This window comes from Chiloscyllium punctatum, chromosome 2, assembly GCF_047496795.1.
Source record: "Chiloscyllium punctatum isolate Juve2018m chromosome 2, sChiPun1.3, whole genome shotgun sequence".
NCBI lineage: Eukaryota > Metazoa > Chordata > Chondrichthyes > Orectolobiformes > Hemiscylliidae > Chiloscyllium > Chiloscyllium punctatum.
The window spans coordinates 146,843,608-146,858,575 of NC_092740.1; the positions used below are offsets into that span (position 1 = coordinate 146,843,608).

General features: G+C 41.4%; 1 protein-coding gene and 1 long non-coding RNA gene across 9 annotated transcripts in view; one reads left to right on the forward strand and one right to left on the reverse strand.

Moving 5' to 3' along the window:
- LOC140491490 (E3 ubiquitin-protein ligase RNF38) overlaps window positions 1–14,968 on the forward strand; it is a 399,192-nt gene that overhangs the window by 263,081 nt on the left and 121,143 nt on the right. The window lies entirely within an intron of this gene.
- The window catches only part of LOC140491521 (uncharacterized), a 36,452-nt gene that overhangs the window by 15,495 nt on the left and 5,989 nt on the right, over window positions 1–14,968 (reverse strand). Inside the window, exon 2 of one of the 3 annotated variants that reach the window (XR_011963328.1) lies at window positions 434–1,665. The exons of the other annotated variants lie outside the window; for them this stretch is intronic. This is a non-coding gene — a long non-coding RNA (uncharacterized lncRNA). Of the gene's footprint in view, window positions 1–433; window positions 1,666–14,968 lie in introns of those variants that run through there. 3 annotated transcript variants of the gene reach the window in all.

The following is a 14,968-nucleotide window of genomic DNA, read 5'->3' on the forward strand; positions in this document are numbered from 1 at the left end:
TTAGTATAGATTCTGTCTCAGGTATTTGTCAAGACACATGAATTTAATCTTTTTTTTGTAGATCTAGAGCTTTCTGTTAATTCATTTAAAATGTCAAGATATACCTGATGGACTTTTAAAAAATCTCTTTTACAAATACTTATTTTGAAAGAGTCTACGACCTCCACTTTTGGCCCTGCAAGATATCCAAATTAATTCAAATTATGCTGCAAGGGGAAGGCATCTCAAACATTTGAGCTGGGCATCTTGTACTGCTACTTTGTAATAAACAGAGATAATATTGTTGTGACACGGAACAAGTCCATTGTCTTTTTCTAGTCCCACTATATTGTGCGCTTTATAAAATAGATTTAATTGTTTTACCTAGTTCCCAACATGGCAGATTATATGCTTTCTCTATATTAGATGGCAAAGTAAAAATATACCAAATGGGTTTCTTTTAATGAATGCAAAATTATTGCTTTTATTATAAAATCATACTTAATGAAGAAGCAAACTGGTCATAGAGTCATAGAGATGTACAGCATGGAAACAGACCCTTTGGTCCAACTCGTTCATGCTGACCAGATACTCTAAATTAATCCAGTGCCATTTGCCAGCACTTAGCCCTTATCCCTCGAACCCATTCCTAATCATGTACACATCCAGATGCTTTTTTAAATGTTGTAACTTACCAGCCTGCAACACTTTCTCTGGCAGCTCATTCCAGATAGGCACCACCCTTTGCGTGAAAAAGTTGCCCTTAGGTCCCGTTTAAATCTCACCCTAAACCTATGTCATCTAGGTCTGGACATCTGCAACCCAGGGAAAAGATCATGTCTATTTACCCTATGTATGCCCCTTACAATTTTATAAACCTCTATAAGGTCACCCCTCAACCTCTGATGCTCCACGGAAAATAGCCCCAGCCTACTCACTCTCTCCTTATATAGCACAAATTCTCCAACCGTGGCAATATCCTTGTAAATCTTTTCTGAACCCTTTCAAGTTTCACAACGTCTTCCCTATAGGAGGGAGACCAGAATTGCACAAAATATTCCAAAAGTGACCCAACCAATGTCCTGCCACAACATGACCTCCTAACTCCTATACTCAGTGCTTTGACCGATAATCAATGTACTTAATTGGCAATATAAAAATATGAATATTTACTCTAAATAACCCAAAACACACAGAAATTAACACAGAAATTCTACAAAATTTAACTATGGCAAAACACTTTTGGTCAATAAGTCCTTGTTGTTGAAGTCAAAAGGGAGAAGGATTGAGATGTTTTGATGGCTGTCTCTGATGCTGCCTGACTTGCTGTGCTTTTCCAGTACCACACACACTACTTGATCTCCAGCGTCTGCAGTCCTCATTTTCTCCATGTTTGGATGGCTGTCAGTCTGACATTCTGGCATGTGTAGAGGTGTGTAACCAAACATGAGCAGTTGCTTCTGGGATCTTGGCAGATACAGTTTACTCAGAAAATACAGTATTCAAAAGTCTTCTAATTGCTCTTAAAGAGGACAATCAGGTTTCATGCTGAATTCACCTAGTTTGGGATTCTGTTCAGCATGGATTGGTTGGACCAAAAGGTTTGTTTTCATGCTATATGACTCTACAACAGATTACTCTGTAGCAGGCTTTCCCACCAGCTGAAATCCAAAAGTATCTCCAAGTCTGCAAAACACAATTCAAACAGAACAACCAGAAAGTACAATCATTAAATCATTTAGATGTTTTTCCTGAAGTGAATTCAAGCAACAAAGCTCACAATTATCTGAAACCATGCAGTCCAAGAATTGCCTTGTTCAAAAAAAAAGTTCTAGTGTCTTTTGATATTTTTCTAAAAAGAAAATCCAGGTATCTCCAAATCCTTCAAACTAGAGTCCACAATGATTAAATATGATGCCATCATAATACTATTCTACACTAACATGCTGCTAAGAACCCAAAATGATGTTCTGCACGTGACAGAAATGTTGTCTAAGTTTCATTGCTAATTGGGTGCCTCATAGAAACTGTATGTCCCAACACTATATTTTCAGTGCACTAAATTTTCCACTTCTGTGGTTCTATTGTATGTTTTGAGTACCTAGAGGCTATGATTTTTTTCTCCATTTAAATAACATACTGTAGTTTTTTATCTTCAAGTTAAGGCAGAAATATAGTGGCAGAAATGACTTGACAATATGGAAAATAGTGGCAAGACCCCAGAGGGTACAAAGATGAATACATTAGGAGAAATTGATTGATATCTGATGGCAGTTTGAATCCATTATCCTGGGCCACATCCTCCACAATGCTGTGTGATATAATGCTCTCCATATTGCCAAAGTCTAGCAAGAAATCCCTATCGTTATGGGCCAGATCCTGTTTACTGTTGAGCATCTGGGCTGTATATATATTTTCCTATATATATTTTATATATATAATGTGTATATATATTATTATGCCTCCAAAATCTTTCAACTGCATTCCCAAATTCCTCTGACTCCAAGATACTGATAGCTCACTTAACAAAACCCTGATACTCAATCTACTTTGATGTTGAAACCAGATATTGCACTTACCAGTAACCAACCAGAGATCAGCTACTTCAGCACATTATTAGTGTTCAAACCTAGTGTTGTCTTGATCAGAATATGTAATTTGCTAATTTGATAAATTCAGTGAGCTGCTGGGTAAGCTCCACAAATTCCTCAATACTTGAGACTTCCATCTCTAGTGTTTTTATTACACTGTGAAGAGAATTCCACAGGCTGATGATCCGCTGAGAAAGAAATTCTGTTCATCTCCAGCTTAAATAGGAGACTGCTTACTTTTAAACTGTCCCTTAGTTTTGTTCTCTTCCATAATGGTAAACATCCTTTCAGTATATTGTACATTTCAACAAGCTCCCCTCCAGTTCTTCTAAACTTCTAATTACAGGTCTAATGTCTCTCCATTCCTTGAAGATCACTCCCGTTATCCCAGAAATCAGTCTAGTGAACCTTCTCTGAATCACTTCATTTGTAATTAAGTTCTCTCTTAAATAAAGAGATGAGATTGCTCACAATACTCTAGATGTGATCTCACTAACATTTCCTACACCATTAGCAAAATTCCTCTTTTTTTTTGTATTTCTTTCTGCTTGCATTATATGGCACACCATTCCATTTGCCTTCCTTATCACTTGCTGTATCTGCATAGTAGTTGTGATTCATACACCAAAACATCTACAGTAAATCTCTCTGTACTTCAAAGTTTTGTAATTTCTCTTTGTTCAAATAATGTGCTGCTTTTCTTTCTTTCTGCCAATGTGGATAAATTCACTTCCCACAATATACCTGTCTGATATTTTTGTACACTCAACCTGTCTATATCTCCTACAGTGTATTTATGTTATCTTTGCAACTTACTTTTTCCATCTGTCTCCCAGGACTGATCCCTGTAGCACTCCACTTGTTACATCTTGCCAAAATGACGTATTTATGTCTACTCTCTGATTCTTGTCAGCTAAATAAACCACTATTCATGTTATTATGACACACTGTATTTATATCATGAGCTCTTATTTTGTTTAGTAATAATCTTTTAATGTGGTACCTTATCAGTTGATTTGGGAAATTTTAAGTACATCCACAGATTTTCATATCAGCATTACTTGTTACTGTTTCAAAGAGCTCTAATAACTTAGTGAAATATGATTTGAGGCATACAGTTTAAGAGTAGGGAGGTTATGCTGAACTGTATGAAAATGTTGGTTAGGCTACAGCTAGAATATTGTGCTGGAATCCACATCATAGAAGGGACGTGACTTCACTAGAGACAGTGCAGACAAGAATTAACAGGATGTTGTTTGAGCTGGAGCGTTTTAGTTATGAAGAGAGATTGGATAGACTTGGGAATGTTTTCCTTGGAGCAGAGGAGACTGGGAGGGTACATGATGAAGATATATAAAATTATAAGGGGCATAGACAGGAATTTGTCCTTCTGGTGGAGGAATCAATGATCGTAGACCATAGATTTCAGGTAAGGGACAACAGGTTTAGAGAAGTTGAGAGTAAAAATGTTTACAGTCTGGAACTCACTGCCTGTAAGTGTTATAGAGGCAGCAAACCTGATATTCAAGAAGTGTTTAGATGTACACTTGGGATGCCAGGACATACAAGGCTATGAATCAAATGCTGGAAAATGGGATGAGAATAATTAGGTTTATGTTTCTGAGCAGTGCAAACTTGATGGGCAGAAGAGCCTTTTTCGGGTGTGCAGAAGACCTTTATGACTCTTAGTGCAGCTCACTCCAATACTTTTCAATATGTTTTGCATTACGGCCGTCTTATTATTTTACTTTTAACCAGACTCCTTTAATTCTGTGCATTGTGGTACAGTTAGGAACAGTTTTTCAGACATTACAATATGAACAATGAGTGAAATATTGGTATTTAAATCTAGTTTGTTTCAGTGCCTTGGGTATAATCAAACATTAAGTGCAGAAAATATCAAAATTCAAAGGAAAGGTTTAAATATGTTGGAAGCAGTTTGAAGAAGGATTATTGGACTAATAGCTCAAATGTGCTGTTTGTTTTATCAGGCAATGACCATCTCTAATAAGAATCAGTGGTTAGATTGAGTCTCTTAACATTCAATAGTACTACCATTTCTGTATCAACATCCTGGTGTTACCATTGACCAGAAACTCAACTGGCTTCACCACTGAAATGCAGTGGCTGCAAGAGCAGGTCAGAAGCTAGGAATACTGCAGCAAATAACTCACCATCTGACTCCCCAAAGCCACCCCACCACCTACAAGGCACATCCCTACTTACCTGGATGAGTGCAGCTTCAACAACACTCGAGAAGCTTGACACCATCCAGGAAAAAGCAGCATGCCTAATTGGCACCATATCCAGTCTCCCCCATCAACACTCCGTAGAGTATACTATCTATCAGATGCAATACAGAAATTTGCCAAAAATGCTCAAGACACCATTCCAAACCTATATTTCCATCCAATAGGAGAAGGGCAGCAGATATGTGGAAACACCATCTGCAAATTTCCCCCCAAGCCACTCACCATGCTGATATTAAAATATTTCACTGTTCCTTCACCGTTGCTGGGTCAAAATCCTGGAATTCTCTCTTTCATGGCATTGAATCTACCTATTGCACGTGGACTATTGTGGTTTAAGAAAGAAACTCACCACTACTTTCTAGAGGGCAATTGCAGACCAGCAATAAATGCTGTCCAGCTAGCAATACTCATGTCCCATGAGTGAATAAAAAAATTTACAAAACACTGAATTGGCTACTGAAATTTGAACACAATGAGGGGAAAACAACTTCACATTGCAATCCAATGGACCCCAGAAGATTCAGATCCATTCGACCCAAGTCAGTTCTGCCATTCAGTGAGATCATGATCTATCTAATAATTGTGAACTCCACTTTCCTGCCATTTCCTATAACTCTTCATTTCCATACTGGTTAAAAATGTATCTATCTCAGCCTTGAATACACTGAATGAACTAGCCTTGAGAGCCATCTGTGGTAAAGAATTAGTCAGATTTACTATCCCCTGAAAAGATATTCCACCCTCCTGTCAAATGGGTGGTGACCCTTTTCTCTGAGATTGCCTTTTGGTCCTAAATTCTTGGTCAATTCTTGGTTGCCATTTTAAAAATGCCTTCAATGTCTTCTAAAATTTACCCAATCCTCTATTCATGCTAATATTTGTCTTTATTGAGTCAGAGATGTACAGCTTGGAAACAGACCCTTCAGTACAACCCGTCCATGCCGACCAGATATTCCAACCCAATCTAGTCTCACCTGCCAGCACCCAGCCCATATCCCTCCAAACCCTTCTTTTTTGCAGCAGAGAACAGCGGGTGCTGGGTGGAAGTGAAGTCGGAGCGCAAAGCCGGTCGGGAAGATAAGTGATTGTTATGTGAGTGGGTGTGTTCTAGACCCCAGGTCCTACAAAGTAGGGCCTCCCTCCCACCCTCCTCCTCTAACCTAAATTAAAAGTCCATAGACTTGCCCCAAAAAGAGGGTCCAAGGAAGTTCCTGTGGATTGAAGAGTGAGGCTTTACCTCAGGAGTCTTTGACAAGGAGGTTGAATGAGGTGATCACGCCACAGTTGAAGAGGGTGAAGACATGATTGCCAAGCTGGTTCAGTGTGCTACGTGCTTGATGTGGGAGGTCAATGACTCTGGTGTGTCTGGCTCGTATAAGTGTGGAAAGTGTGTGCACGTTCAGCTACTGATAGAGCATATTGCAGCACAGATGAAAGAACTTGAGGACCTTAGGCTCATCCGAGAGAACGAGATCATTCTGGACAAGACCTTCAGTGAAGTTATTACACCGGCCATACCAGAAGAGAGCAGAGGATGAGGAAGGCAGAGAGGAGACAGATGCAAGAGACCCCGGGGGAAGTACCTGTCAGGAACAAGTTGAATCTTTTGGAAACAGTAGAGACAGATGACGCTGCCAGTCCGCGAGGCGGCCAGGTCTGCCAATCAAAAGTTGGCGTGGAGGCAGAGCGGAAGAGTCGGACATCGCACAGAGCCGTGGTCATAGAGGACTCCATAGTGACAAGAACTGACCAGGGTTTTTGTGGCAGCAGGCAGGACTTAAGGATGGTGTGTTGCCTTCCTGGTGCCAGGGTTAAAGACATCACAGACAGAGTGCAGGAAATCCTCAAAGACGAAGGTGAAGAGCCAGAGGTGGTGGTACATGTCAGCACAAATGATGTCGGGAAGAAGAGGAGGAACATACTACAGCGGGACTTCGGAGAACTAGCAAGAATGCTGAAAAGCAGGGTGGTTATCTCCAATTTGCTTCCAGTTCCTCGGGCTGGTGAGGCCAGAATCAGGGAGAGAATGGACTTGAACATGTGGCTGGGGAACTGGTGCAGAAAGCAAGGATTTAAATTCTTGGATCACTGGGGTATGTTTTGTGGTAAGCATAAATTATACAAGAGAGACTGTTTGCACCTTAATAGGTTGCGGACCAGCATTCTGGCAGGCAGGTTTGCTACTGCAACACAGCTACGTTTAAACTAAGTAGTGGGGGGGGGAGAGGGGACAAACTGGATGCTTAATAAGGAAATTTGAGGGAAAGTTAGAACAAGGGAAGTCAAGAAAGACAACTGTATCAATGAAGCCGAAAACTCAAAAAGGGATCATGCTGTAAGGTTGAGTGAAATAGGAGTTGATGGGAAGGGTGAGGGCAGTAACAAATTAAAATACTATACATGAATGCATGAAGCATTAGAAATAAGATGGATGAGCTTGAGGCTCTTTTGGAAATTGGCAGATACGATATTGTGGGGATAACTGAGACGTGGCTTCAAGTGGACAGGGCCTGGGAAATGAATATTCAAGGCTACACGTGCTATCGTAAGGACATTCTGATGGGCAGAGGGGGTGGGGTGGCCATGTTGGTAAGGGATGATATTCAGTCCCTTGCGTGGGGGCCCTAGAATCAGGGGATGTAGAGTCAGTATGGATAGAGCTGAGAAATTCTAAGGGTAAAAAGACCCTCTTGGGAGTTATCTACAGGCCCCCAAACAGTAGTCTGGATGTCAGATGTAAGTTGAAACAGGAGCTGAAATTGGCCTGATGCAAAGATGTTATCACAATTGTTATGGGGGATTTCAACATGCAGGTAGACTGGGAGAATCAGGATGGTATTGGACCTCAAGAAAGAGACTTTGTGGAGTGCCTCCGAGATGGATTCTTAGAACAGCTGGTGCTGGAGCCTACCAGGGAGAAGGCAATTCTGGATCTGGTATTGTGCAATGAACCAGAATTGATTAGGGACCTCGAAGTGAAGGAGCCATTGGGAGGTAGTGACCATAATACAATAAGCTTCAATCTGCAATTTGAGAGGGAGAGGGTACAATCGGAAGTGACAATATTTCTGTTGAATAAAGGGAACTATGGAGCTATGAGGGAGGAGCTGGCCAAAGTTCAATGGTGCAATACCTTAGCAGGGATGACAGTAGAGGAACAATGACTGATATTTCTGTGTATAATGCAGAAGTTGCAGGATCAGTTCATTCCAAAAAGGAAGAAAGATCCTAGGAGGAGGCATGGGTGGCCGTGGCTGACGAGGGAAGTTAAGAAACAATATAAAATTAAAAGAGAAAAAAGGTATAACGTAGCAAAGATAAGTGGGAAAACGGAGGACTGAGAAGCTTTTAAAGAACAATAGAGGATTACTAAGAAAGAAATACGCAGAGAAAAAATGAGGTACGAAGGTAAACTGGCCAAAAATATAAAGGAAGATAGTAAAAGTTTTTTTAGGTATGTGAAAGGCAAAAAAATGGTTAGAACTAAAATTGGGCCCATGAAGACAGAAACAGGGGAATATATTACGGGGAACAAAGAAATGGCAGAAGGATTGAATTGGTACTTCAGATCTGTGTTCACTGGGGAAGACACAAGCAATCGCCCTGAGGTAACAGTGGCTGAAGGACCTGAACTGAAGGGAATTTATATTTGCCAGGAATTGGTGTTGGAGAGATTGTTAGGTCTGAAGGTTGATAAGTCCCTGGTGCCTGATGGTTTACATCCCAGGGTACTGAAGGAGGTGGCTCGAGAAATCGTGGATGCGTTGGTGATTATTTTCCAGAGTTCGTTAGATTCGGGATCAGTTCCTGTGGATTGGAGGGTGGCTAATGTTGTAGCACTTTTTAAGAAAGGTGGGAGAGAGAAAGCAGGAAATTATAGACCAGTTAGTCTGACCTCAGTAGTGGGAAAGATGCTGGAGTCTATTATAAAGGATGAAATTACGACACATCTGGATAGTAGTAACAGGATAGGTCAGAGTCAGCATGGATTTATGAAGGGGAAATCATGCTTGACTAATCTTTTGGAATTTTTTGAGGATGTAACTCTGAAGATGGACAAGGGAGATCCAGTAGATGTAGTGTACCTGGATTTTCAGAAAGCTTTTGATAAAGTCCCACATAGGAGGTTAGTGAGCAAAATTAGGGCACATGGTATTGGGGGCAAAGTACTAACTTGGATTGAAAGTTAGTTGGCTGACAGGAAACAAAGAGTAGTGATAAACGGCTCCATTTCGGAATGGCAGGCAGTGACCAGTGGGGTACTGTGGGATCAGTGCTGAGACCACAGCTTTTTACAATATATATTAATGATATAGAAGATGGTATTAGTAATAACATTAGCAAATTTGCTGATGATACTAAGCTAGGTACTGGGTGGAATGTGAGGAGGATGTTAGGAGATTACAGGGTGACCTGGACAGGTTAGGTGAGTGAGGTAAAGACAATGACTGCAGATACTGGAAACCGGATTCTGGATTAGTGGTGCTGGAAGAGCACAGCAGTTCAGGCAGCATCCAACTAGCTTCGAAATCGACGTTTCAGGCAAAAGCCCTTCAGGTTAGGTGAGTGGTCAGATGCATGGCAGATGCAGTTTAATGTGGATAAATGTATGGTTATCCACTTTGGTGGCAAGAACAGGAAGGCAGATTACTACCTAAATGGAATCATTTAGGTAAAGGGGCAGTACAGAGAGATCTGGGTGTTCTTGTACACCAGTCAATGAAGGTAAGCATGCAGGTACAGCAGGTAGTGAAGAAGGCTAATAGCATGCTGGCCTTCATAACAAGAGGGATTGAGTATAGAAGCAAAGAGGTTATTCTGCAGCTGTACAGGGCCCTGGTGAAACCACACCTGGAATATTGTGTGCAGTTTTGGTCTCCAAATTTGAGGAAAGACATTCTGGCTATTGAGGGAGTGCAGCATAGGTTGACGAGGTCAATTCCTGAAATGGCGGGACTACCTTACGCTGAAAGACTGGAGCGACTGGCTTGTTTACCCTTGAGTTTAGAAGGCTGAGAGGGGATCTGATTGAGACATAAGATTATTAAAGGATTGAACACTCTGGAGGCAGGAAACATGTTTCCCCCGTTTGGTGAGTGCCGAACCAGAGGACACAGCTTAAAAATACGGGGTAGACCATTTAGGACAGAGATGATGAGAAACTTCTTCACCCAGAGAGTGGTGGCTGTGTGGAATGCTCTGCCCCAGAGGGCAGTGGAGGCCCAGTCTCTGAATTCATTTAAGAAAGAGTTGGATAGAGCTCTCAAGGATAGTGGAAACAAGGGTTATGGAGATAAGGCAGGAACAGGATACTGATTAAGGACGATCAGCCATGATCATATTAAATGGTGATGCAGGCTCGAAGGGCAGAATGGCCTACTCCTGCACCTATTGTCTATTCAAATACCCATCCAAAAGCTTCTTAAATTTTGCAATTGTATCAGCCTCCACCACTTCCTCTGGCAGCTCATTCCATACCTGTACCACCCTCTGCATGAAAAAGTTGCCCCTTAGGTCTTTTATATCTTCCCTCTCTCACCCCAAACCTATGCCCTCTAGCTCTGGACTTCCTGACCCCAGGGAGAATACTTTGTCTATTTACCCTATCCATGCCCCTCATAATTTTGTAAACCTCTATAAGGTCACCCCTCAATCTCTGACGCTCCAGGGAAAACAACCCCAGCCTGTTCAGCCTCTCCCTATAGCTCAAATACTCCAACCCTGGCAACATCCTTGTAAATCTTTCCTGAACCCTTTCAAGTTTCACAACATCTAGTGTTTTATCTTCTCAAATGCCTTTTGAAAATCTGAATGTGATCCAAATTCTTTTCCCTTTTCTCCCCAGAGTGAAAATATGACTGGTTATAAGTGTACAGCTAATCAAATTTGAAACAAAAATAGTGTTGCTGTCTTTCAAATTTTCTAATGTTCCTCAAAAGTCATTGTACTTAGTTTGAGGCTTTCAAATCTGATTTTTCACCAGCAAAGTCAAGTTCATTGATTCCCTGTTCCTTAAATCTCCAAAGAACAAACATCTCTGATCCCTTCCTATCAAACAGAACATAATCACCAAGCAGGACACGAGTGCTTAATACAAACAGTTCTCTTCTGTTCTTCACAGCAACAGCTGCTTTGTTCTTTCACACAATAGTGTCTAGCTTGTCTCTCTGTCTCAAAGCAGCTGTCCCAATGTGAAAACTGTCACTTGATATTTCACGAAATTTCTTTGAGCTGTTCTTGCCCCTTGGCAACCAGGTTATATGGGCCTGTCTTCAAGCGTGCATTTAGTATCACTTTCCCATTTTCCCCCCTTTCCAAAATATTCTGTTTAACTTGAATTAAAGGATCCATTTTAAAACCAAAACATCTTCTAAAACTCAGTGCTCATAACAATAAGCATATAAATGGTAAAAGGGTAATAAAAGGAGGGTAACATTGATTAGGGATCAAAATGGGAATATGTGCAAAGCGGCTGAGGCTGGTGTATGAATTAAGTTTTTGGCATCTGACTTTACCAAGAAGATGTAGCTAAAATCATTGTGAAAGATCAGATAGTTGGATTAGTTAATAAATGAATAGAAAATGTAGAAGAAATGCTGGTTGTACCTAAAGTTGATAAAATACTAAGGATATATGAGGAAAATAAGGTGGAAAATTGTACAGCCACTGGTAATTATCTTTCCGTTCTCCTCAGGTATGTGTTGCCAAAGAACTGGCAAATTGCAAGTATTACACCCTTGTTGAAAGAAAAGGTTTTAAATATAAACTCAGCAAATACAGTTCGGTTAGTTAACTGTCAGTGGTGTCACGGTTTTAGAAACTGTAATTGAGACATAATAAATAGTCATTTGGACAAGTGTAGATTAATTAGGAAAATCCAACTCCGAATTGTTAAAGGCAAATTGTGTTTAGCTAACTAGAGATTTTTGTGACATAATGGACTGGATTTATGGTGATATGGCTGATGTGTTGCACATGGATTTCCAAAAGGCACTGATAAAATAGGTGTAAGTTTGCTCACTGAGCTGGAAGGTTCTTTGTTAGACATTTCGTCACCATACTTGGAAACATCATCTGTGAGCCTCTGGTGAAGTGCTGGTTTTATGTCCCACTTTCTATTTGTGTGTTCAGATTTCCTAGGATTGCTGATGTCATTTCTGGTTATTTTTCTCAGAGGGTGGTAGATGGGGTCCAAATTGATGTTTGTTGATGGCATTCCAAGCGGAATTCTATGCTTCTTGGAATTCTCGTGAGTGTCTCTTGTTTGGCTTGTCCTATGATGGATCAATTTGGAGGGCATAAAAGTACAGCACATGGAACTGTCGCAATCTCAACTTGTATATTGATCAGTGAAGCTGGTGAGAAGTCAGCAACAATAAAGATAGCAATGGTGACTTTTCAACTCTGACTTTGAGGAAAAGGAGCTCAATTTAACTTTGTTTGAATGAAATCTTAAAGTACCTCTGGATCTGGAATGTCTTTCTCAGACATATAATGTGCTTTCATTTTATGCTGATTGAGGGTTTGGGATACTGAAAGCCTTGGATAATAAGGAGGAACATAAAAAGAGCAGGGAGGGAGGAAGAAAAATAGATCAAGTGAGTATTAAGTTGTGGATGGTGGAAGAGATCTGACCAGGATTACATGTGCTGGAAAAGTAAAGATGATTTTTGGTGTATTGTAGGAGGGTGTTAGTGATTTAGCTTTAGAAGGCATTTTCCGTCATCCATGCTGATGGGGCTCTTAGCTCATTTTAAGAATGTTTGATTTTATTCAGGTCCTAATTCTTTGGAAATGTTCACCTCTGCTGCTCTCCAACACACTGGGTTTGCATTTTGCTTATTCGTAATTGACTCCATTAAACTACAAATTCTTATAACCTGAGAATGTAACATTGTTAGTAAACCTCAATGGAACAGATCCAATGCATAGTTTTTGTGGATCCAGTTACCACTGTCTAAAATCTAGCTCAAAAGAGAAATCCATGTAGCCAAGGACTAAAAGGGAAGCTGTTTCAACCACTGATCTTAAAAATGCACTGTCTCCCAAGTGTCATGAAATTAAGTATCATTCCTAATGTTGAGGACTAAGAAATAAATCCTGACAACAGCTGAGAGAGTTTGTAAGAGAAGGAGGTTGCCATAAAAGTTTGAATTTAAACCTGCTACTTGAACAAATCTGAAAACATTCATCTTGTGAAATTTGATTTGTCTGATGGCTTTAGATTGACAAAGAACTACCAAAAAGTACCAGCTTAATGGTATTTAATAGCCATCTGAAGGATGGTGAAGCTTTGTGTTCTGTTAATTTGTCTTTGAAGTCAGTATTTTGTCAGATAGTTGCCTCTAAGTATCAAAACAGAATGGAATCAGGAAATATATTTGTAATTGAATTAAACAAAACAGCTTATGAATAACATTCATCATGTCTAAAAATTGGGCTATTTCTGCAATGTATTTTTGTTTGAAAGGTGTTTTATGATGCAGCTGTATTGCATTTGAATATCCCCTATTGCAATTGTTAATTAAGATAGTCTCAGAGGCTGATGTCCTCAAATTTAGCAGTACAGGTAAACTACTTGCTGTTTGGTAAACTAAAACGATGAACCCAGAATAGTTCTCTAGTCAAATTGGCAAAAGTACTGTTGCTAGGAGAAAGTGAGGACCGCAGATGGTGGAGACCAGAGTTGAAAAGTGTGGTGCTGGAAAAGCGCAGCAGGCCAGGCAGCATCTGAGGAGCAGGAGAATAGATGTTTGGAGCATAAGCTCTTCTTCAGGAATGAGGCTGGTGTGCCAAGCGGGCTGAGATAAAGGGGGGGGGTGGGGACACAGGGAATACGATAGGTGGAAGGAGGTGAGGGTGAGAGGCCGGAGAGGGGGTGGGGGCGGAGAGGTTGGGAAGAAGATTGCAGGTCAAGAGGGCGGTGCTGAATCTGAGATTGGGACTGAGATACGGTGGGGGGAGGGGAAATGAGGAAGCTGGAGAAATCTACATTCATCCCTTGTGGTTGGAGGGTTCCTAGGCGGAAGATGAGGCGCTCTTCCTCCAGGCATCGTGTGGCCAGGGTCTGGCGATGGAGGCGGCCAAGGACCTGCATGCCCTTGGCGGAGTGGGAGGGGGAGTTAGTGTTCAGCCACGGGGCGGTTGGATTGGTTGGTGCGGGTATCCCAGAGGTGTTCCCTGGGACGTTCCGCAAGTAAGCGGCCTGCCTCCCCAATGTAGAGGAGACCACGTCGGGTGCAGCGGATACAGTAAATGTGTGTGGAGGTGCACGTGAATTTACGATTAATATGGAAGGATCCATTGGGGCCTTGGAGGAAGGTGTGGACGCAAGTTTTGCACTTCTTGTGGTTGCAAGAGAAGGTGCCTGGAATGGAGGTTGGGTTGGTGGGGGGTGTGGACTTGACAAGGGAGTCACGGAGGGTGTGGTCTCTCCGGAACGCTGATAGGGGTGGGGAGGGAAATATATCACTGGTGGTGGGGTCTGTTTGGAGGTGTCGGAAATGACAGAGGATGATACAATGTATCCGGAGGTTGGTGGGTGGAAGGTGAGGATCAGTGGGGTTCTGTCCTGGTGGCAATTGGAGGGGTGGGGTTCAAGGGCAGAGGTGTGGGAAGTGGAGGTGATGCAGTGGAGAGCATCGTCGACCACATCGGAGGGGACATTTTTGGTCTTTGAAGAAGGAGGCCATTTGGGCTGTTCGGTAGTGGAATTGGTGGAAAAGTACTGCTGGGTTCAGTATTGAACTAATGCATCTAGTTATGTGTTTAACTACCTCATAAGTTAATAAGGAGGTATTATAACTGGCATTTGCCACACCTGCTGTAGGAATGTAGCCACCTAAGCATGTCTAAGAAAGTGCATGGCTATTTATGTCGGTGTTGGACAAAATTGTACTTGAATATGATGTTCTCCAAGAGTAGCCTGGCTAGAGTCCAAATTGAAAATAAAGATTTGTTTGAGAGTACTATAAGCACGAAGACAACCATTCAGAACAATGATGGGGAGCAAGCATTTAAAAAGAAGGCACAGGATAGTTGAGTGTATCTGCAGGAGTGGTTATGCTACAAAAAACATGACTTAGCCAGGGAATTTGTACTGTACATTCAATATGCATATGCAAAGGCTGTGAGACCAGCCAGTTT